The 21,685-nt window shown below is 39.2% G+C and overlaps 1 pseudogene across 1 annotated transcript; it reads right to left on the bottom strand.

Annotated features, from left to right (window-relative positions):
- Positions 1 to 15,117, bottom strand: LOC145551337 (protein NLRC3-like; annotated as a pseudogene). The gene is made up of 11 exons (XR_014087143.1): positions 14,703 to 15,117; positions 12,831 to 12,936; positions 12,680 to 12,754; positions 12,333 to 12,443; positions 11,449 to 11,527; positions 11,121 to 11,343; positions 6,567 to 8,320; positions 2,060 to 2,239; positions 951 to 1,124; positions 287 to 436; positions 1 to 44 (listed from the first exon to the last, which is right to left on the bottom strand). The product of XR_014087143.1 is annotated as a protein NLRC3-like (transcript).
- Positions 15,118 to 21,685: the final 6,568 nt, after the last annotated feature.

Below are 21,685 nucleotides of genomic sequence, written 5' to 3'. Positions count from 1 at the left end.
CTAGACATGCTGGACGGCTGGACGCTGGAGTCCAGCTGGACGTCCTGGAGACATGGACACAGCAACAACACTCATCTTCACACCAACACAAACACAGGAACACAGCAAGCTGCTGCTGCTCTGATTGGCTGGTTGCTGTCTCTGTGTCCAATCAGGAAGCCTGAACCATTCTCCTCCCACTGAGAAGCTGCAGCTTTACTGGGAACACTGGAGCTTTGCTCTGATGCTAACTGGGTTTAGCTCAACATGCTGACAGCAGCTGGACTCACTACAAACATTTACTTACCGTAAAGTCTTACAAAACGTTTCAGCTGCTGAACATCTGAATCCTTCAGGTTGTTTCCTCCAGGTCCAGTTCTTCAGACGGAGGCTGTTGGACTTCAGAGCTGAGGCCAGAAAATCACAGCTGATCTTTGACAACCTGCAGCTCATCAACCTGAATAAAGAATAAAAGATGAGCTGAAGCCAACAGGATGCAGGTGAACCAGTCCAACAGAACCAGTTAAAGATTCTCATGAATATTAAAGCCAACAAGCTGCTGCTTCAATAAAGACCTGCTGACTTCAGAACCAGAACCAGAACCTGGTACTGGGTCATGATGTGTTGGAGGATTTTAGTCAGTAAAATCATTCCAGGTTCTGATCAAGGTGTTGAAGCATCACTCATTGATTATTGATTTGTTCCTGTCAGATTCCAGGAATTCACTTTTCTAGACTGGGTTGAATGACCTTTGACCTGCTTGACCTGAGGGGATTTCTACACACTGGGGGTCCGAATGCTGTCCTGTTCTGACCTCAGATCAGCAGGTCCAACTCAGAGGGACTAAATTAAACTCTGGATCCAGGAACAAACTCAGAAAATATTGATTAGATCAGAAGAAATGAACTTTGATTTATGATCAATTATAGATAATTATTCACTGAAATATCAATAATTATATAATTACAAACCACAATGTTTCCAGTCTGCAGCCTTCAGTCTGTAGAAAACCACAGAGCTCCTTCAGTCCAGAATCTTTCAGGTTGGTTCCGTCCAGGTCCAGTACTGTCAGATGGGTCGGGTTGGACTTCAGAGCTGAGAACAGAGACGTCCAGCTGGTCTCTGACAAACTGCAGAACTTCAATCTGAATAAAGAATAAAAGATGAGCTGAAGCAACAGGATGCAGTTAAAACTGAAACATGAACAAATAATAAAATGTAGAAAATTAATTTCCCTGAATGTAAAAGAAACTTGATGAACTGATTCTAACATCTGATCCAGTCAAACTGGGTTAAAGAGTCCAAACCAGCAGAACCAGAACATTTGATCAACAAAGAAACTCAAAGTTTTATCTGAGCAGCAGCCTGGATGAGCTGAGCTATTTCTGCTGGTTCTGATCATCAGCTGGAGACCCGACTTGGTAACCGGATCAGAACCACTCAGTTTATCCATGAATGGCTTTGGGTTCTTCTTAAAGCTGCTGAAATCAATGGAGGCCATTATTTCCTCAGGAGACGAGACCTGATGAAGCTTCATCACAGAGACGAGGCTCCAACCGACTGAAGAGGACGGTTCCTCTCTGACCCGGCCGAACCACAGCTTCAGGACAGAGGGAGGAACCTGCTGCTGCAAACCTCACTGTCATTCAGCTCATCTAGATTTGCTTTTCTACAATCAGTCACTTCTTAGATGTTTCATTAATGGTGATCTGAACTGGTCAGTGTTTGTGGCTCGACTGGAGGATCAACATTTCATTCTGGATGTAAAGATGAGAATCAGAAATAAAACCATCTGAATCTTTACCAACCAAACTGAAACATCTCCATCATTAATTCACTTCATTTGGATTATTTTACTCAGTTTGTTCATCAGTCAGAAACATTTTAAAAACTGAGAAACAAAGTTCAATAACCTCAAAGTCTGAAATGAGAAAATAATTCATTTATAAGGTTAAATGTTTTAGACATTTTATTCTGACATTTAAACATGTTGGTTTAAAATATTACAATAAAATTATTAATTAAACTAAGAACTAAAGTATCAATGAATGATTTTATTGTATAAATAGAGAAAACAAACCTCAGAATCTCCACTTTACTGACTGAACTCTCCAGGATCTCAGACAGATTCTTCACATCAGAATCTCCACCTTTAGTTATGATGATCTCACTTATTTCCAGTTCAGTCAGATGTTGGTTGGACTTCAGAGCTGAAGCCAAAACTTCACATTCAGCCTTTTGGATCAAACAGCCACCAAGTCTGTGATGAGAGAAGAAATAAATTCAGTTCCAATGAAATCAATCTGGATCATAAACAGGTAAAATATGATAACAGTGATGTCATCATGATGTCATCATCTGATCAACATCTGATCTTCAGTTTCCCGAGTTTGACCCGACAGAGAGTCTGTGCAGCTCCTGACTACAGTCCAGGTTCTGGTTCTGGTTCTGGTCCAGGCTTCATGTCCTCAGACCTTCAGCTCAGTCAGATGTTGAAGATCTTCTATCATCTGTGAAGGAAAGTTCAGTTTCTCTGCAGCATCAGAGCCTCAAAGGAGCTGCAGCAGCTGATGCAGAGGCTGACTGAGCTGGATGAAGGAAACTACTGGAGATGATGGAGAGGAGGAGGAGCTGCTCACAGCTCTGACTTGGACTAGACCTTTGGCTCCTGGAGATCTTCCACCAGCAGGAAGTGAGTTATAAATGAAGTGAGCAGAGCAGGAAGTCCAGCCTGCTGTGGACCTCTGGCCTCTCTGGGTTTGTTTAGCCCATATCTGCTGCTGCAGCATCTAGAATCCTCCTCATCATTAATAATAGTAGCATATTCTATAGAAACGTGGCTCCCAGCAGCAGATGATTAAATGCTGCCACAGAGGAAACTAGGAGCAGACCAGACACATGATGCTCCCAGTTGTGTCTCCGTTCATCTGCTGGATTTGATGCTTTAACAAAGTAGAAAGTGGACAGTCGTCAACCTGCTTCAACTAAAAGCTGCAGATTGTTCTGGTCGTCCTGCAGAGCAGCAGCAGAACCGGTCCTGCTGCTCCTTCAGGTCTGGACCGTCCTCTGTTGGTCTGAGAGGAACTGGGACAAACTGGTTGGACGAGGGACACGTGTCTCTGCAGTGGTCTGTCCATCGTCTCAGAGGAACAAAGGTTTGGATGTCAGAAGAAATTGTTGCTAAACTCCTAAAGAGCTGAAGAGCAAAACCCCTGGAGGAGACGGAGCGTTTGGGTCCAGCAGCATCTTCATGGTGAAGCAGTGAAAGTTCTCCAGGAACTAAAGAGGCTGGGATGTCTAAAGAGGTGAAGCTCATGTCTCTGCAGGTCTTCATGGAGGACAGCTAACAGCTTCAACAGAGGCTGCAGATGAAGAGCTGATGAGGAAAATGGCTCCAGCTCTGGAAGCAGATTCTCAGAGCTTTGGGAGGATCTGACAGAAACCAGGACTTTTTCTGGAACCAGACAACAATCACCACATTTTGGTCTCACACTCTAAAAAGTGTTTTTGGGCTGAAGTTCATCTTATGGACTTATTGACATTAATTTAACTTAATTCTTTTGCTGTTGCTATGCCAACTTACTGTTTGTGTTCATTTAACTCAAAACTTACACTAAATAGTTGAACCAACTTAATTGAATTGCTTCCAGAGGTAACAAGCAATTCAATTAAGTTTATCCAACTTAATTATTAAGTTTAACCAATTCAATATATTGTAATCATCCAACTCAATTTGTTAATTTTATTTAACAAATGTATTAAGTATGTTTAAGATAACAGCTTTAAGTCACTCTTACTCAAATCATTTATTTTCTTCTAATAAACATTTAAAATCTCTTTGTCTTAATTCTACAGAAAGTCAACTCAAATTTTAAGTTGTTCCAAACTAAATATTTTGAAAAACTCTTTTTACAGTGTCCTCTAAATATGCTCTAATTTAAAAGTTACAAATCTTTTCCTTAAAGGACCTTTTTACTTTGACTTTACTTGAAATAATTAAGTTCAATATTTGTATCCCACGTCTGACCATGACTCCAGCTACCAGGACAGATTCCCCAGTAAGCGACTGTGTCTCTGTGGGTACAGCAGTCTCTTGTGATCGGAAGGTTGTAGGTTCAATTCCACTTCCTCCTGCCACATATCGATATGGATATTGGTGTGTGAATGTGACTCTAATGTGAAGAGCTTTGAGTGGTCAAAGTGACTGGAAAGTGCTGTGTAAGTTCAATGATTTGAGTAAGACTGACTTAAATCTGTTAATACATTTGTTAAAAAATTAACAATTGAGTTGGATGATAGAATATATTGAATTGGTTAAACTTAATTAAGTTGGATAAATGTGAAGTCAAATCAGGAAAAAAAAAGAACAAAATGTCACGCGCTTCCACACGGACCTAAAAGAGGGACGGACAAGGAAAAAAGAGAAGACGGAAGAGAAAGCATAGACATCAATACTAGACGCCTCATGGAGGCTGAGTCGTACGTAAAAGCGTCCGCCATCTTCTATGTGCAGCAGAGGATCGGAGCTCCTTCAGTCCTGTGCTGTGTGTTTCTACCGTTTTACGAAACAACTGGATTCATTAGGATTGCTTCCTAAGTGGACAGTTTGATTTCACAGAAGTTTGATTTACTTGGATAAATCAAACTTATAGTGTTGTTTAAGTGTTCCCTTTATTTTTTGAGCAGTGTATATTCACTGGAAAAAAGTAAGAAAAATATGTAGTTTAATTTTGACGATGATTTATAAATCAAAGTCATTTCTCAATAATGTATAAAAAATACAGGAAAATTATTTGTTTGTCTTGAAATGTTAAATGTACATTAAAGTATGGAATTATGTAAATATTTTTATAAACACTGTAAAGTGTGTCTGTTCATCAATTCAATATAAAATTATCAGAATCATTTCTATCAAATAAAACATTGTGCTCTTTATTCACAAATGCCCCAAAACATTAAATAATCACATCAAAAGTTAGAAACTCTCTTTAGTCATGTTTTGATTGCCAAATATATTAATGTGTGAGAAAATGTGTCAATGGCAGGAATAACTTAAAATACTTTGTAGAACGGCACTTTATAAAGTTCGGTCCATTTACTGTATTAGCTTACTGGCAGAGATGCCACATTCAACATGGCGGATGCTGTTACGTATCGCAGCAACGGGCCGGCCCGCTCCATGACCTTTGACCCGCTCCATGAGGCATCTACGTATTAATGTCTATGAGAGAAAGCCGCCAAACAAAGAGGGCAGGAGTTTGCGGACTTTTTGAATCACAGATCCAAGTCAACCTGTGTAAAACTGGATGATCTTGTAGATGAGCAGAGAGGCAGCCGGTAAGACATGAGCTGTATTGTTATGAGATCGGACCGCAAAGTTGTCTACATTCCTCCAGCCAGGCTTCCAGTTTGGCCGATCAGATCATAACACCTAATAGTGACGCTTGCCGTTCATTGATTGATGGACTTTTATGATTGAATTGTTTATTGTATTGATGAAATGGATTTGGGTACCAAGTTTAATTGTTAATTAATTTATCATCTACTTGAAAGAATAATTTAAAGTTAAATTTATAATAAATATTTATTATTAATGTTGAGAAGCAGATGTTTGTATGTTAAGAAATGAATGAAATGTAAAAATAAATATTAACTTGAGATGCACTTTAAAATTAAGCTTAAAGTTAACATAAGTTTAGTTACTTGTGTATTTAATTTTGATTACTCTATATGTTTAATTTGTGATGGGTTGGTTGGTATTATCTAATTTGCCATTTCCTTTGCAATTGAGTGAAATTAATTTATACAGATTAGTAATTATTATTTTTTGGGTTTGTTTAAAGGTTTTTACCTGCACTTTCTGGATCAACGGTGAACATGTCCATGCACTGTAAAATAAATGGAAGTAAAAGCAAGGAAAACTGTTTGGTCCTTTGAGTAAATCCCTGTCATTAAGAGTCTGCATGGAATCATCCATCTCTTTTCAAGTGGGGAATTTGCACAGTTTAAAAAGAACTTGACAATAAACTTAATTGAATTGCTTGTTACCCATAGAAGCAATTCAATTAAGTTGGTTCAACTTTTTCTTTTTAGAGTGCAGTTACAAACTCAGAGGAAACTAGTGGGAGGAGGAAGAGTGAGGATGATGACGGGATGAGGAAGATCAACACTGTTCACAAAGTTTATAATTAATGTAATGGTTTATTTCAATGGTCCAACTTTCCATCAAATCTAAACAATTATTTATAAAATCAGTCAAAGATCCTAAAAGGTGAATTATGGAGCAGCAGCTCAATGAGTGAAGAGTTTAAATTTAAAACGTCTCTCTGGCTGATTGGATTTAGAGAAAATAACATTTTCTAGAGTTCAGGGTTTTCTATCATTTCTACTTGAAAACTGATAAAAAGTTAAATATTTTAAAATGATCAAAATGTCTAAAAACCAGAAGCTGCAGCTGTCCTGGATGAAGTGAATGTTTAGATGTTTGAATGGCTAAAATAATCCAGAAGCAACTTGAAGAAAAAAGAAGAAACAGGAGGACAATAGTGCTAAATCAGCATTCACACAATGAAAACATCTGGACTCACCGAGCCTTTCTGCAGTTCCTCACAGCTGGAACCAGTCGCTGTTGTCCACCTGCTGATGTCTTGTACTTCTTCAGGTCCAACTCATCCAGAACCTCTGACATCTGCAGCATGAAGGCCAGAGCTGAACAGTCAGTCACTGAGAGCTGCTTCCCTGAATCCAGCAGCCGTTGGATCTCCTGATAAAATGAGACGTCGTTCATCTCCACCAGACAGTAGAAGATGTTGATGCTTCTGTCAGCAGAAATTCTATCAGTGTTCATCTCCTTCAGGTTAGTGATGATTCTCTGGATGGTTCTGGACGGTTCTCTGTCTGACCCAGCAGATCCTCTAAGAGTCTCTGGTTGGATTCCACAGTGAGACCATGAAGGAAGCGGACAAACAGGTCCAGGTGGCCATTTTTACTGCTGAGGGATTTCTCCATGACTTTCTTCATGAACTTATCTAGAGATGTTTCTTTGTGTTTTCTCCCAGGAATGTCTTGATCACCTCTGACCTCCTGCTGGTGAAGCAGTGGAGCATGTAGACGGCAGCCAGAAACTCCTGGATGCTCAGATGAACAAAGGAGTAGACGGAGGTGTTATGCGTTCCTCTCTCCTTTTTAAACATCTCAGTGAAAACTCCTGAGAACAATGCAGCATCTTTAATGTCGATGCCACACTTATCAAGATCTTTGTCATAGAAGATCAGGGTTCCCTCCAGCAGCTGATCTAAAGCCAGACTACCTAGAGACTCAATCAGCTTCTTGTTCTCTGGACTCCAGATATTTTTTGTCTTTTGTCGTCCATGAATTTTTTTCTCCTTGATTGTGAACTGAAGCAGCAGGAACTTGATGTACATCTCAGTCAAGGTCTTGGGAAGCTCTCCCTCTCTGGTCTCCATCACATCCTCCAGAACTTTAGCAGTGATCCAGCAGAAAACTGGGATGTGACACATGATGTGGAGACTTTTTGATTTCTGGATGTGGGAGATGATCCTGCTGGCCATCTTTTCATCACCTCTGAATCTCTTCCTGAAGTACTCCTCCTTCTGGGGGTCAGTGAACCCTCTGACCTCTGTTACCATGCTGACGCACTCAGCAGGGATCTGATTGGCTGCTGCAGGTCGTGTGGTTATCCAGAGGAGAGCAGAGGGAAGCAGATTCCCCCAGATGAGGTTTGTCAGCAGAACATCCAGTGAGCTGGACTCTGTAGCATCAGTCAGGATCAGATTATTATCAAAGTCCAGTGGAAGTTTGCTCTCATCCAGACCATCAAAGATGAAAAGAACCTGGAACTTTTTAAAGCTGTGGATTCCTGCATATTTAATATCTTCAAAGAAGTGATGAATCAGTTCCACTAAACTGAACTGTTCCTCTTTCAGCACATTCAGCTCTCTGAAAGTGAATGGAAATATAAACTGGATGTTCTGGTTGGTTCTGCCTTCAGCCCAGTCCAGAGTGAACTTCTGCGTTAACAGTGTTTTCCCAATGCCAGCCACTCCCATGGTCATCACTGTTCTCATTGGTTCATCACTTCCAGGTGGGGTTTTAAAGATGTCTTCTCTTCTGATTGTTTCTTGTTTCCTGGATGCTGTTTCAATCCGTCTGACCTCATGTTCCTGGTTGACCTCTCTAGTTAACCCCTCTGTGATGTGGAGCTCTGTGTAGATCTGGTTCAGAACCGTTTTATTTCCAGGTTCAGCGACACCTTCAGAGAGACTCTGGAACTTCTTCTTCAGATGGTCTTTAAGCTCCTTTTGACACCAAACATCAAAATCTGAAGAAAAAAAACAATAAAAAAATTTCTGATATTCTAAGGGTTTGTGTATGAACCGCTATGATGGAAAAATAATTACAGAAAACTAATTATTTTTGGGGGGCTGCACAGTGGCGCAGCTGGTAGAACTATTGCCTTGCAGCAAGAAGGTTCTGGGTTTGATTCCCGGCCCCAGTCTTTCTGCATGGAGTTTGCATGTTCTCCCTGAGCATGGTGGGTTATCTCAGGGTACTCAGGTTTCCTCCCACAGTCCAAAAACATGACTGTCAGGTTAATTGGTCTCTCTAAATTGTCCCTAAGTGTGAGTGTGTGTGCGTGTATGGTTGTTTGTCCTGCGTTTCTCTGTGTTGCCTTGCGACAGACTGGCGACCTGTCCAGGTGACCCCACCTCTTGCCCAGACCGTTAGCAGTCAAACACATGAAACCTTTAAGGCATTCAACATTAGATGCAATAATAGACTGAGAAACATTTATTTCAAATGTAAAAAAATAAAAAGGAGAAAATATTGTTGCCTGTTCAGTTTTGATAAAAACAAAATATTCATCATCATTATCCATTTCTTTTATTTTACTTTAGCTCCAGTTGATGGATTTAGGCCCAGCTAATATATACACTGGTCAAAAAATAAAGGGAACACTTAAATAACACAATATAACTCCAAGTAAATCAAACTTGTTTGAAATCAAACTGTCCACTTAGGAAACAACACTGATTGACCCAACAAGGGTCCCCGTTGATTTACTTGGAGTTATATTGTGTTGTTTAATATTTCCCTTTATTTTTTGAGCAGTGTATATCAGACAGGTTTACTACTGTTCACATTATAAAATGTTTTTGATTTTAATTATTATTGCTTTGTAATATAGTTTGACTGAATATTGCTGAAAATGTATTTATATAAGAGCCCAGATGAACATTATTATAAAGTTTATTTGATAGGGACAGACACACATCAACATGGACAAACTGAATAAACATCATTCCTTGTTAGCATCATAGCAACAGCTGATTCACAGCACTTGTCCCTAGATGGGCTTTTTAAAAAATAACTAAAAATTGAAGTGATAATCAGTTAAAATAACGGTTCTGAAGTTTTCACTAACAACAATACCGCTTTTGTCCGATGTGTGAACAATGGTGTCATCAGCATACATTTGCAGATTGACTTCAGGACAAATTTCAGGAAGACTATTAACATACAAACTAAAAAGGACCGGACCTAAGATGGTTCCCTGTGGAATCCCTGTTGCAATTTTGCAGAAGACAGATTTACTGCTATTAATGACAACACATTGTTCATGATCTTCCAAATATGATTTAAACCAAGACAATGACCGTTCTGAGAAATTAAATGATGAAAGCTTGAGATCAGTAAAGTGTGATTCACCGTATAAAAGGCCTTTTTCAATCAAGAAAAACTGCACCAGTAATTTGTGCCTTGTCAAGTGATTGTTTAACCTTTTCAAGCAGCAGACTTACAGCGTCTCTGTGGAATGCTGACGTCAGACACCAAACTGAAGCGGATGCAGAAGATTGTTACTTTCTAAATGCAGTAGTAGTTGTTTCAGAATAATTTTCTCCAGCACTTTTGACATGACCGGAACCAGACTTGTTGGCCTGTAGTTGCTGATTTCATGTGGGCTTCCTGATTTAAAAATCGGTTTCACCAAAGCTTTTTTCCATGCATCGGGAAATTGCCCTGTTCTGATGGAAATGTTAACTATATGAGATAAAGGTTCCACTAAAATGTTACTGTATTTTTAAAAAACATAGCGTCTAAATTATACATATCCTTTGCGTGAGAATTATTTAAACTGTTAATGGCTTTTGAACATCCGAGTAATGAATTTCCTTAATCTCAAGAAATCAGAACAGTTTTTGGTTGGTTTTGTACCGCGTGTTTCCATTGGAGCTGGCAGAAACTTCATGCCAAGTCTTTAACTGAAGAGAGGAAATAATCATTAAACATTGTTTCTAGCTTAGCAGGATCAGTTATGGTTTTTCCTGCTATTGCAAGTTCATATTTATGTTTAGTGTTTGCATTGGGATTCAGTAAACTGTTTAGTTGTTTCCAGATCGTCTTACCATTCCCTCCAGCTTATGATAAGACATTTGTGTAATATTTAGCTTTAGATTTGTACATTTCTTTAACTACTCTGTTCCTCAAACTTTAAAAAGCAGCCAATCTGTGGTCCTTTTATTTTAAGAAAAGATTTTAAAGCATAGTCTCTCTTTTTCATTAACAGCCGAATGTCATCCGATACCCAAGGTATATGCATTTGTTGAGCTGGAAAACTATTAAACTGACAAAAGCAGTGATAGTCCAGCAACACCGATGTGTTAAGGCTGTAGATGGACGGTAGACAGTCGGAGAGATCATGTCATGCAGATCAGCAGCAGTTTATCATTTACTCCATGTTGGCGCTGCTGCATCACAGTGTGAATTTGGTAGCTGTCTGTGTGTTTCTGCAGGTTCTTCATCTGTAGCTGAATGTTACATTTTTATGTACTGGGTACAGGAATCAAAACTAAAATGGGTTTTTATCTTGTGCACTGCTGCTATGTTTGTTTTTTACAATATTTACAGTAAATATAAAGTTCCAAAAGTTTATATTTCATGAGCAGCAACCAGTCACCACAGGTGATGTTTAAATAAAAAGCTGCTGAATCCAGAACGTCATTGAGCTAATGTGACTGTTTGATTAAGATTTTCTGTATTTGTTGGTTTCTCTTGTTTGACTTCAGTTGAATTCATTTTCACATGTAATCATGTTTTAATTGTTGTAGAAATCCTCTTACCCTGCAGACGGTCAGCCAGCTCCTCCTGCTTCATCTTCCTCAGGAAGTTCAGGGTGATCTTCATCACCGCCTCTCTGCTGCTCCTCTGCTCTTCATCCTCACCCCTCATCACCTCCTCATCCTCACTCTGACCCTCTGAGCATTCTGGCTCATCTGGACTCAGAAGCTTTTGGATCTTCTTCAGCTCGTTCTTCACGAATGTGACAATGTTTTCCTCCAGCAGCTGGAACAGAATGAGAAGATATCAGACTAGATCTGGACATCAGGTCCATGTTGGACAGACTGACAGTCCTCTGGTCTACAGACTGAACAGAACCAAAGTACAGACCATAAATATGGAGTCCAGCTGTGTTTGGTGCTGCTGGGCAGACGGATCAGTGGGAACCTCTGGGCTCTGCAGATCCTCTCTGTGGAGGAACCGGGACAAATGAACCAGAATCTGTCTGTCCACACAGAGACAAACTGAGATGATGCTTCTCTGCAGATTGGAGGCAGAATTAGCTCTGCATGGTTCTTTAGTTTTCTAAAGCTTAAAAACGGCAGCACAGGTTCCATCGGTGTTTAACTGAGATATTTTAGGATCTGTTTTCTGATGACTGGGACTGAAACGCTGAAAGAAGGACAGCAGCAAAAGTCTGTTTGGTTTAGGTTTAAATATCCAGAACAGAATAAAACATGATCCACCTTCTTTATGCAGAAACAATTAAATTAGCTCTGATTTTAGAATTCAGACCAAAATTATTCATACCCTGGCAGATTTAATTTTAATAAAATCAGTAATTTAAAAGGAAAAACATTATGTAATTCATACTTTTCTCCATAATCAGAGAATTACAGGAATCAACTGTTTTAACCTTGGAGCTCCACTAATGTTTATCTCCTCCACAGATTCTCAACATTGTGTCAGCATTTCTTTAGATAAATCCCTAAAATGCTCCAACAGGAGGTTTCCACAGAGCTGGAATCTAAGATGGCAGCAGGTGGTGCAGCTCTCAGATCATTACATGTTTTCTCCCTGTTAATAAACTTTCACATCTTGTTCTGCAGCTGCAGAGTTTTCTAGGTTCCTCATGTCTCCCAAACGTTGCTAAAGACCCAGAAAGTCCCTAAAAACATTCAATCATGATGACTTTTTAAAATACAAAACAGAAAATGAAATGTGACCAGAACTGGTATATTTTATGATCATGTCAGTAGAACATTGAACAGAACCTTTGGACCCGGCTCTTTGTTGCTGGAGGCTGGTCTGATTTAAAATCAGTAAAAAAGTCCTTAGATCTGTTGCTCTTCCATGACACACAGCTGGGCTCAGCTGCACGACTCCTGCAAATTAATGAAAAGGTCATATTAGAAATGGATTGGTGATAAAAAGCCTCCCTGGTTGTTAGCAGCACGACTGGATTGTTTTCCAATAATCACATTAATATATTTGTATAAAACCGTCAGATTTCAGAGGAGAAATATTTCTTCAGGTGATAAAAGGCCAAATTTGTAAAGGTAATATTTGTTGGGCTCACATGAACACATTTAAAAAAATAACAAACTTAGATCCAGCTCACCTCTTTGAGTTGTTACTGCTGAAGGAAACACAGTTGGGTCCGGGTCCAGGTTCTGGTTCTGGTTCTGATGGCTTCCTGTGAATGGAGACAGTTTGGTGATTCCACTGCTGAACGTTGACCTTTCCTGCACAGGTAAAGGTCATGACCTGACCTGTGGTCCTGGTGTTCCCCACTAAGAGACATTTTAGAGGGAAGGACTGTGTCCTCTCCGTCCTCACACTGATCCTGCTGCCACTAGGTGGCGCTCCTCCACTCACCTGAAAACACAAATAAGTTTGAAACTTTATTTTATATTCATGTTTCATTGAATTTATATTTATTTTCTAAATCAAGTTAGAATCAAATGTTGAAATGATTAATGATTTGTTGAATCAATGAATAGAGAGGAAAATAATTGATCATTTTGTGTTTTGAGGAATCTTGATGAATCTGAGACTTTGAGAGAAAAATGGCAGGAGACACTCGTCCACATGACCTGTTAGTAAAACAGCTGGAGAATAAAAACATGAAGCTCATTGATTCAGAACTAAAATAAAATCAAGTAAGAGTAGAAATACGTCATAGTAAAATTACTCAAGTAAAAGTAAAAGCAAAGCGTAGAAAAGTATTTCTGAAAATACATTTTTCAAAGAAGTTACTCAAGCAAATAAAAACTAACTCTGACTGAAGTGGAGTTTTGAATAAGTGACATTTCTCCAGTGGAAGAGAAAGTACTCAAAAAATGTACTTAAGTAAAAGTACAAATACATAGACAAAAATGTACACAAGTAAAAGTACCACATTAACATTTGTACTTAAGTAAAAAAGAACTGGCTTTTAAAAATACTTAAGTAATAAAAGTAAAAGTACTTGCTGAATGGATTACCTAATCGCTAATATCATTAAGTGAACCGATCATATTTAATTTTAATACATTAGAAATGTGACATTTTAATAACAATGCCACAGATAAAGCATGTTTTTATTGTTTACTCTGTAACATAGTTTAGACTTAGATATGTGATTCTATGCATCATAATTTCAAGATGGAAACTTCTTGTTTCCTGTCCAAACATAACATGAACTTCACTTTTTTTTTTACAAGTAGTGGCTTTTATTTTGAAAGAAATCCAACTGGCAGGGGAGGACATGGAACCAAGGAGCCACGTAGCAGAGTTGTAGTCTGGACCACCGAACCTGAGACCAAATCAAGACCAAATCAGCGCCCGCCGCTACATGACACAAGAAAATTAAGTGCACCTATCAAAATTGCTTCTCTAATTGATCTGAAAGATCCACATTCCCATAAAACACCTAGATATTAAATACTTAGAGCTGAAATAAATGTAACCATTATCAATTCAAACTCTTCTTCATTCTGTTTTGCTTTCATCTCTGTGCTACAATCTGCAGAGGTCTCTTGTCATCCCTACAAAAAATAACGCCCTGGGCAGTTGCCCATATTGCCCATGTCAGAAACCACAACTGTCTGCACCATTAAACATAGCAATTAACGGTAAACAACTGTAAACTATGCACACTGTCCAAGATGCAATAAGCAAGAAGTAACCAAACAGAAGGAGGTGACTGTTCTCATCCTCCCTCCTGCTGCAACGTCTGCCACCATGACAGGAGACGAAAACAAAGAGCAATGAGCATGCTCTGTGTTCTTACGTTGTTGTTTTATTTATTCACCAATTAAATATATATTTATTTAATATGTTATAAATATATATATTTTTAATGAAATAAAATAATAGCTACTGCAGTGTAGCACGCAGAGCATCACAAGAACACAGAACGTCTCTCAGTGACGCTTCAGTCCTTTAGGATTTAGTAAAGATCTGTCCAGAAGAATCAGATCGTTCCTGAATGTCATATCACTATATTGCACTTTGGTCACAGCGTTGTCCCATATCTGTGACACCTCAGTCAACACCTCCACACAATAATTCAGCTCATGAGTGACAACTTGTTTTCATCGCAGATGCAACATGTGTCTCTGTACAGCTAGCTTTGCTAGCATCACGTCCACAGATCTTACCTTTCTTTAAGCTTTCCTTCCAAGTGACGCTAAAAGTTGGACAAAGTCCCACCGTGATTTTACATGTCGCCATATCTATGATTTATGCAGCTATTATATAACTGACGATTAGACAGACATCTTCTCCCGCTCAGAGGAAACCACTGCGCATGTCTGGAGCTCCGCAGCGAGTAAAGGTGGAGCCGATGGGTGACAACAGACACTAAGTCACGTTATTGCTGGGATTTTACGGCGCCATCTTAAATCCCTGAACTTCACATTTTAACGGACAAAAAGAGCAACGAGACTTGGATGTAACGAGTAACGCGAGAGTTTAGTAGAAATGTAGTGAAGTAGAAAGTACAGATACTTACTGTAAAATGTAGTGGAGTAAAAGTAGAAAGTACCCATTATTAAATCTACTTAAGTACAGATACACGAAAATATACCTAAGTATTTCTAGATGAAATGTTAAAATTGTCATCAAGGATTAATGTCACATTCTTTTACCTCAGCAGTATTTAGTATTTCATATAAATATCTATGGATCCTATGAACGTCTTGCAGCTCCAGGCCGCCCGTGTTTTCTGCTGCGGGCAGATTTTCATCGGTTCCTTCCAGTTTCGGCTGGGAATCTGTTACTGGGAACTATGGAGCGGAAGTTTCTGCTGATTCTGAACGCAACGACCCTTAAAACGATCTAAACCATCACAACGAAAGAAATGTTAAGTTTCTTACCCACAGATTGCGGCAAATCCAAACTGCGTCAAAATGAGGAAAGTGAAAATAAAACTCAGAGACGTTCAGGGACCAAAGAAAAAGTCAGAAGAAGTCAGACTCAATCTAAAATAGACGGGAAATACGGTATATTTAAAGAAATGATCCTATTTAACTGATTATATTTTCTCCCTCTAAATCAGAGGTTCCCAAACTGTGGGGTGCGCCCCCATAAGGGGCGCCGTGCCATTGCAGGGGGAGCGTGGGAAGCCGTCCAGATAAAAAAAAAAAAACATGAACGCTGCATGCGCTGGGTTTTTACCTTAGAATGGCCAAATCTCTGTTATCCCTCTGTCAATTTGATACAGTAGGGCTTCCACACTTCCCATATCTGTGTCCTCTGTCACTTTTATCAGCAGTTAATACTGTTTAATCCGGTGTTAACTTGTGGTAACCTGTTTTTCCGAGCCGCCATTAAACGCAACATGAGCGCTACGACGCTCGCGCTGGGTTTCCACCTGTGCGGCAGTGAAGGAGACCTGCTGCTGCTGGGCGGAGCTGCACAGGTGTTAGAATCATGGCAGCAAACCAGCAAAACGCAAAGAACTTTTCACAGTTTTCCCCAAACTAACAGACTGAGTTGAGTGAAGCTGCTGGATGCTGGTAAAGTTAGTTAAAAGATGACTAGCTAATACCAATACAGCACCTGAAGCTTAACAAGTAGCCTGTAGGCTACCGGTGTTGTTGTCTATGTCCAGCTACGTACAATCATTTTGTTTGCCCCCAAAAAGTTCCAGCTCAGCTTCACCATGTCGGTATTTAGCTATAAAGATGCTACGAGTCAGAGCCCAACATGCTGAAAATGGCTTTTTATGAATGTGAAGGAAACATTTATGTATTTTCTATTAACTTTTGGATAATTTCTCTTTTATTCTTGGCTTTAGCCTGTGAACCAGGACGTCTCAGAAGTCATTGAGTTCTCCAGTGTGACCAGCAGACTGAAGCCTGTGACCAGTGTTCCCAGTATAAGAAATACATGTTTTATTCTTTCACTTTTTGTGTATTTTTAAATACCTCAATCTGAAGTATTAGTGTATTAATGTAACTTTTGTAATGAAATAAACATAATTTACTCTGTTAGAATTATTTTCACTCTGCTGTCAATAGTTGACAAACTGTAATAAATATTTATTCTCTGGAAAAAGAAAATATGTAGTTTAATGTTTGATAATGACTGATTTATAAATCAAAAGTAATTTCTCAATAACGTATAAAAATGCAGGAAATTATTTGTTTCTTGTCTTGAAATGTTAAATGTACATTAAATGATCTGCAGCTGCTTTAAATACACTTTGAAACCACGACAACGCATGTATATCTATCTAGTTATCGGATTCTAAACAATTTCATGACTTATTCTCGTCATAACTTGTTGCGTCTGCTGAACTGACAACTCCGCTGCCGGTCGATCTCCTCCTCGTACTGGACGATGGTTTTTTCCAGCTGGGTGAAGATTTCTTCAGCAGCAGCAGTTAAACTCTCTCTGATAAACTCTCTCAGAGGCTCAACGGAACACATTGTTGCTGCGCAGACTCACAACACACCTGGACACGGCCTGAGACACACGAGCTAACGAAGCTAACCGGAAGCGGTAAAATGCAGCCTGCTGCTGCCACCTGCTGGACAGAAGTGAAGCTCAAACATGTGAACGTCAGAATAAATAATAATATAGGTATTATCTAATAATACCTGCTGGTTAAATGCTTGTGGTCTCACCAGCTGAAGCGGTTCGAGTCTCACGCAAAAGGCTGGAAGTTGTTTTTCCTGCAGCTGCATGAGAACCAAACTGTCTCTGGGGTCAAACTCTCAGCCTGCAGAGCTTTCAGTCCAAACAGTGACCGTCTAATATGCTCTGTTCTGGTCACAATATATGAAGAAACCTGATTCAGCGATTTCACCCAGCAGTGCTTGATATATAAAGAAACTAAATATTATATAGCACTACATTTAGTTATTTCTTTAAACAAACTACGATTTATCTCCTTACACAAATCAGAGTTTATAGTTTCTCATGGTTTTTGCTAATTAAGGGCCTTTTGTGCTACAGCAGAAATATTTAAAACTATTTTACTTTTAGCTCATGATGAGAAAAAACATCAACCATCAAACCCAAACCATCTACTGGTGTTTATCTGCAGCAGTCTGGTCATCACACACACACACACACACACACACACACACACGTATACGGGTATATGTGGTTTAGCATGCCTTTTCGTCAAACAGGCCCGGTGGTGGTTTAGATGGACTACCCTTTCCCAAGTAGCTAGAGCAACGAGAGATGGCTTAAAACACTGCAAAAATCTGAAAAAATGTTAGCTAAATTTAGGTTTCAGATAGCAGCTACACAGCCTTTGTTTCAGCAATCTGACATCATGGTGAGTTATATGGACATCAGCAAATTGTGGTTTATGAGAACAAAACAAAGTAATGTGACTTTTTCTAGGCAAATGTATTTTAATTTACCATTTATGCTTACCTGTGCAAAGTTATTCCACCAACATGTCCATATTGAGAGCTGCGGCTTCAATTGGGATTTAATTTTTAAAATCCTGGCGTCTGGGACTGTTTGGTAATCAGACACGCCCACAGGTTTTTTCCAGCCAATCAGATGATGACCGGCTAAAAGCGCGCGTAATGTATGGAAAATGTCTGTAAAAGGGAATTCATACACACCGCCGCTTGAAATCAGGCAGGGCTGTGTTATACACTGGAATACACAAATCTCAGGTCACATGGTATAAAAGGACAATTAAGAAAGTGAGATATTACGCTGTTTGTTCACTGAAAGTACAATATATGGTCCACATCATGCAAAAACTGGCATAGTTCCATTAAAACTTTAGATTTATGAAAAAAGTGTTGTTTAGATACTCAAATTTAAAATACACTCCTTGATTTATGAGGACATCAGCATTGTCCTTGTATTACCCTTAGGTCCGTGTAACGTAAGTGCGTATTAAGTCAAAAGGCAGGCTAAACCACGGATACCAACACACACACACACACACACACACACACACACACACACACACATTCTCTCTCTCTCTACTGGTCATTCAGAGACCATGAGAGCCTGAGTGACCAAAGCATAGATAATAACTACATAGAATGAATCCTGTAATTTCTTCATGTACCGATAAATAATTCACACAGATCAGGTCAGACTGACTTTAGTGTAGAAACAAGCAAACACCACCAGGTTTCTGACACATGAGGAAATATTAAAACGTATTTAATAAAGAAAAGTGTATTCAGGCCATCTGCGCCACCTGCAGTCAGGTGTAGCAACAGGCTCACAGAAAAGACGTCTTATCTCAGTTTCATCTGATTGTCATGAACAGCAGATCCACAGTTCAGACGCTCTGTTCGCTGCTTCTGGCTTCAATATGAATATTTGATAAGGAGTCAAATGAACAGCTGCTGGTTCAATCAATAACTAATGAAACAAACACAGAGCTCTGACTATGACGAGACGTCAGGACGTTTCCTGAAGCTTCTTGTGTCCATTGAAAACTGTTCTTTCATTCAGATTAAGAGACAAAACTATTTCATCTGGAATCAAAAACATTTGGTCTTGGCTGTTTAAACAAAGGTCAAAGTTCAGTTTTGAAGACAGTTACAATGAACTCAAACAAAACTAGAAACAAAAACAATCTGGGCCCAAACAAAATCAAAAACTTCTCTCCTCCCTCTCAGAAATGGATTTCCCAATGAGGCTGATTGAAAACACCAGGTCCTCGTCAGCGCTGCTCATGGGCGCGTTTCCATGGCAACACATGACCCGGTGACCTCAGAGAGATGAGAAGGTGATTAAACAAGTAAATAAATCAAGTTACTTCCCCAAACACCAGATACATTCACTAAATAAGTGATAAAAGTAACAGAAACAGCAGCTGTTGGGGAGGGTCAATCCCTCACAGGCAGTTCTCTGTAGATGGAAACGGTGAACGAGGCTACAGGTTCAAATTGAACCTACTGTCTCTGTTTTCTGTTTGCTTTGTGTGATTCTGCTGGGGGACAATAAAGACATTTCTACTATTTTCTATTCCGTCTTTATTTTGAAAACCTTGTTTTAAAGCTTCCACAAAGCGGGAATGTTCTCCTGACTGGTTTCTGATCAGTTTTACTCATAAAGTCCAGAAATAAAGACCCTGAGCTGTAAACTGTCCTGCTCCGTCCCCAGCAGAACCCGACCAGTACCGCCCCCTCTAGTGCAGCTGCCCCTTTGCGTTGCATACAGTGCATACACACTGGAAGATGCTCTGAAGGTCGGACTTGGTGTGACTGGAGTTTCTTTAGCTTTGGGAGTCGACTCGTGATCATAGCTTTGCTAATCTGGAAGACTAACTAACCAGTCACCCAGTCACTGATGGTGAGAATCTGTTCTGAATGATCTGGACACATTTTAGGTTCTTAAACTGTTTTAGTTTCATCCTGATGATGGAAACAACAAATATCTGATTTTTATTGCTCTATTTGTTACACCTGCTTTAGGAGTGATCAATCATAGTTGTGATAATAAAAATGAAGGACATGAAATATTAAACATTTATTTCATCTTGTTTTAATTGTAAGGAGTGACTGTGGCTCTTTCTAAGTCAACTTAACTCCCATTAAAAATCTAAACCTGTTGCCACTACTGCACCTACCTGTTTTAACCTGCAGGGGGAGCATAACCCCATCAGTAAGGTGGACAGCAATTGAGCATTTTAGTGATTTTCTAACCTAAACAACTGTCTACATGTTACTCAGTCATAAGCTGAGAGATAAGATGCACTATTACCTGTACAAGGTCTTTGGATCTTAAAGCTTCATTAAACGCTGCGCAGGAGTGGAATAAGTTCAGCCTGAAAGTATTTATAAAATCCTCCTGGGGACCCGTCTGCTCCAGGACATTTATTATTTTTAAGCTTTAATATAACAGACTTAATCTCTTCTGCTGCTCAACACTTTAACATCAACACCCTCAATGTCTGTCATTATTATTTCTTTGATTTTATTATCATATTTTAGTATTTGTCATTGAGTTAACATCCCTATGCATGTTCATGTTATTTGTTTGAAATAAAGTTATATTTTTAAAACTTTACCTTAGTTCCACTTTGCTCGACATTTTAAATATAAAAGTATAAAATCAAGAATAAAGAATTATTTTGTAAATATGTGTAACTTTTATATTTTTACAGTACATATTCAAATTCACTTCAAAAATAATGTATTGATCCCAAAGGGAAATTAAATGTTTTAATTCATTGATTGAAATTCTTCATAGTCTCTGTAGATGGTGATGCTGTTGGCAGGAAAGATTCTCTTGTAGCAGTCTGTGTTGCAGTGAATTTGAAGACGCCTCTGACTGAAGACACTCTGATGAAAAGGATGCTAACGGTTGTCATAGCAACAGCATTGGCGTTGAGTTAGTCTCCTGTTAATATATACAGGCCGTCTTACAGCCTGGTTCCATTTGTTTACCAATAATAATTTTAGTCATATTAAAACTCTTATTCAGACAAAGAAAAGCTTAAATATCAGTGACAAAATAATCTTTTGTTTATCTCGTTGCATTGATGTAGTTTAGAAACCTGTGATGTGCGTCTCCTTGGAAACCTCTGCAGAATATTTACTGCAGCTGGATTTATTTGCTAGAGTGAAAATCAAACACTGTACTGTGTGTATGTTGGTATTAATGATGGGGAATCTCTTGACAAATGGCCGCCGGGCCCTGTGAGCGGGAAGAGGCCCTCACTCATCAATACTCACAGAAGGGAAACAAGCCGGACCGGACCAGAGGGGCTCCTTTAGTTTGGGAATGTAATTGTGACATTTGAACAACTTTGCCAGGTTTTGTAGGTTTTCTGGTGGAACGAAACGGCCCAGATGTCTTTAGGGAGCCTTTACATGAGGCACATAATCAATATTCATCAAGAGAAAAATTAGCTTTTATGACAGAAATAAAAAACTGGAAGCAAAAAGTACGAGTAATAACATTATTATCTTTATCATTAGCATCCGATGCCTCAAGAAAGCATTATGTAGTGTTTTTATACTTAGAGGGGCTATATTATGCTAAATTCACATTTTGAACATTTTTGTACTGGTGTTTGGGTTTCACTGCTTCTAAAAACGCTCCGTTACCTAGCAACCCTACCAGAGCCCAGCCCGTTACCCAGCAACCCTACCAGAGCCCAGCCCCGTTACCTAGCAACCCTACCAGAAACCAGCCCCGT

The sequence above is a fragment of the Poecilia reticulata genome, chromosome 4 (genome assembly GCF_904066995.2).
Source record: "Poecilia reticulata chromosome 4, P_reticulata-male-v2, whole genome shotgun sequence".
Lineage (NCBI taxonomy): Eukaryota > Metazoa > Chordata > Actinopteri > Cyprinodontiformes > Poeciliidae > Poecilia > Poecilia reticulata.
The sequence above is the reverse complement of the archived record's forward strand: the minus strand, read 5'-3'. Positions and strand labels throughout refer to the sequence as shown.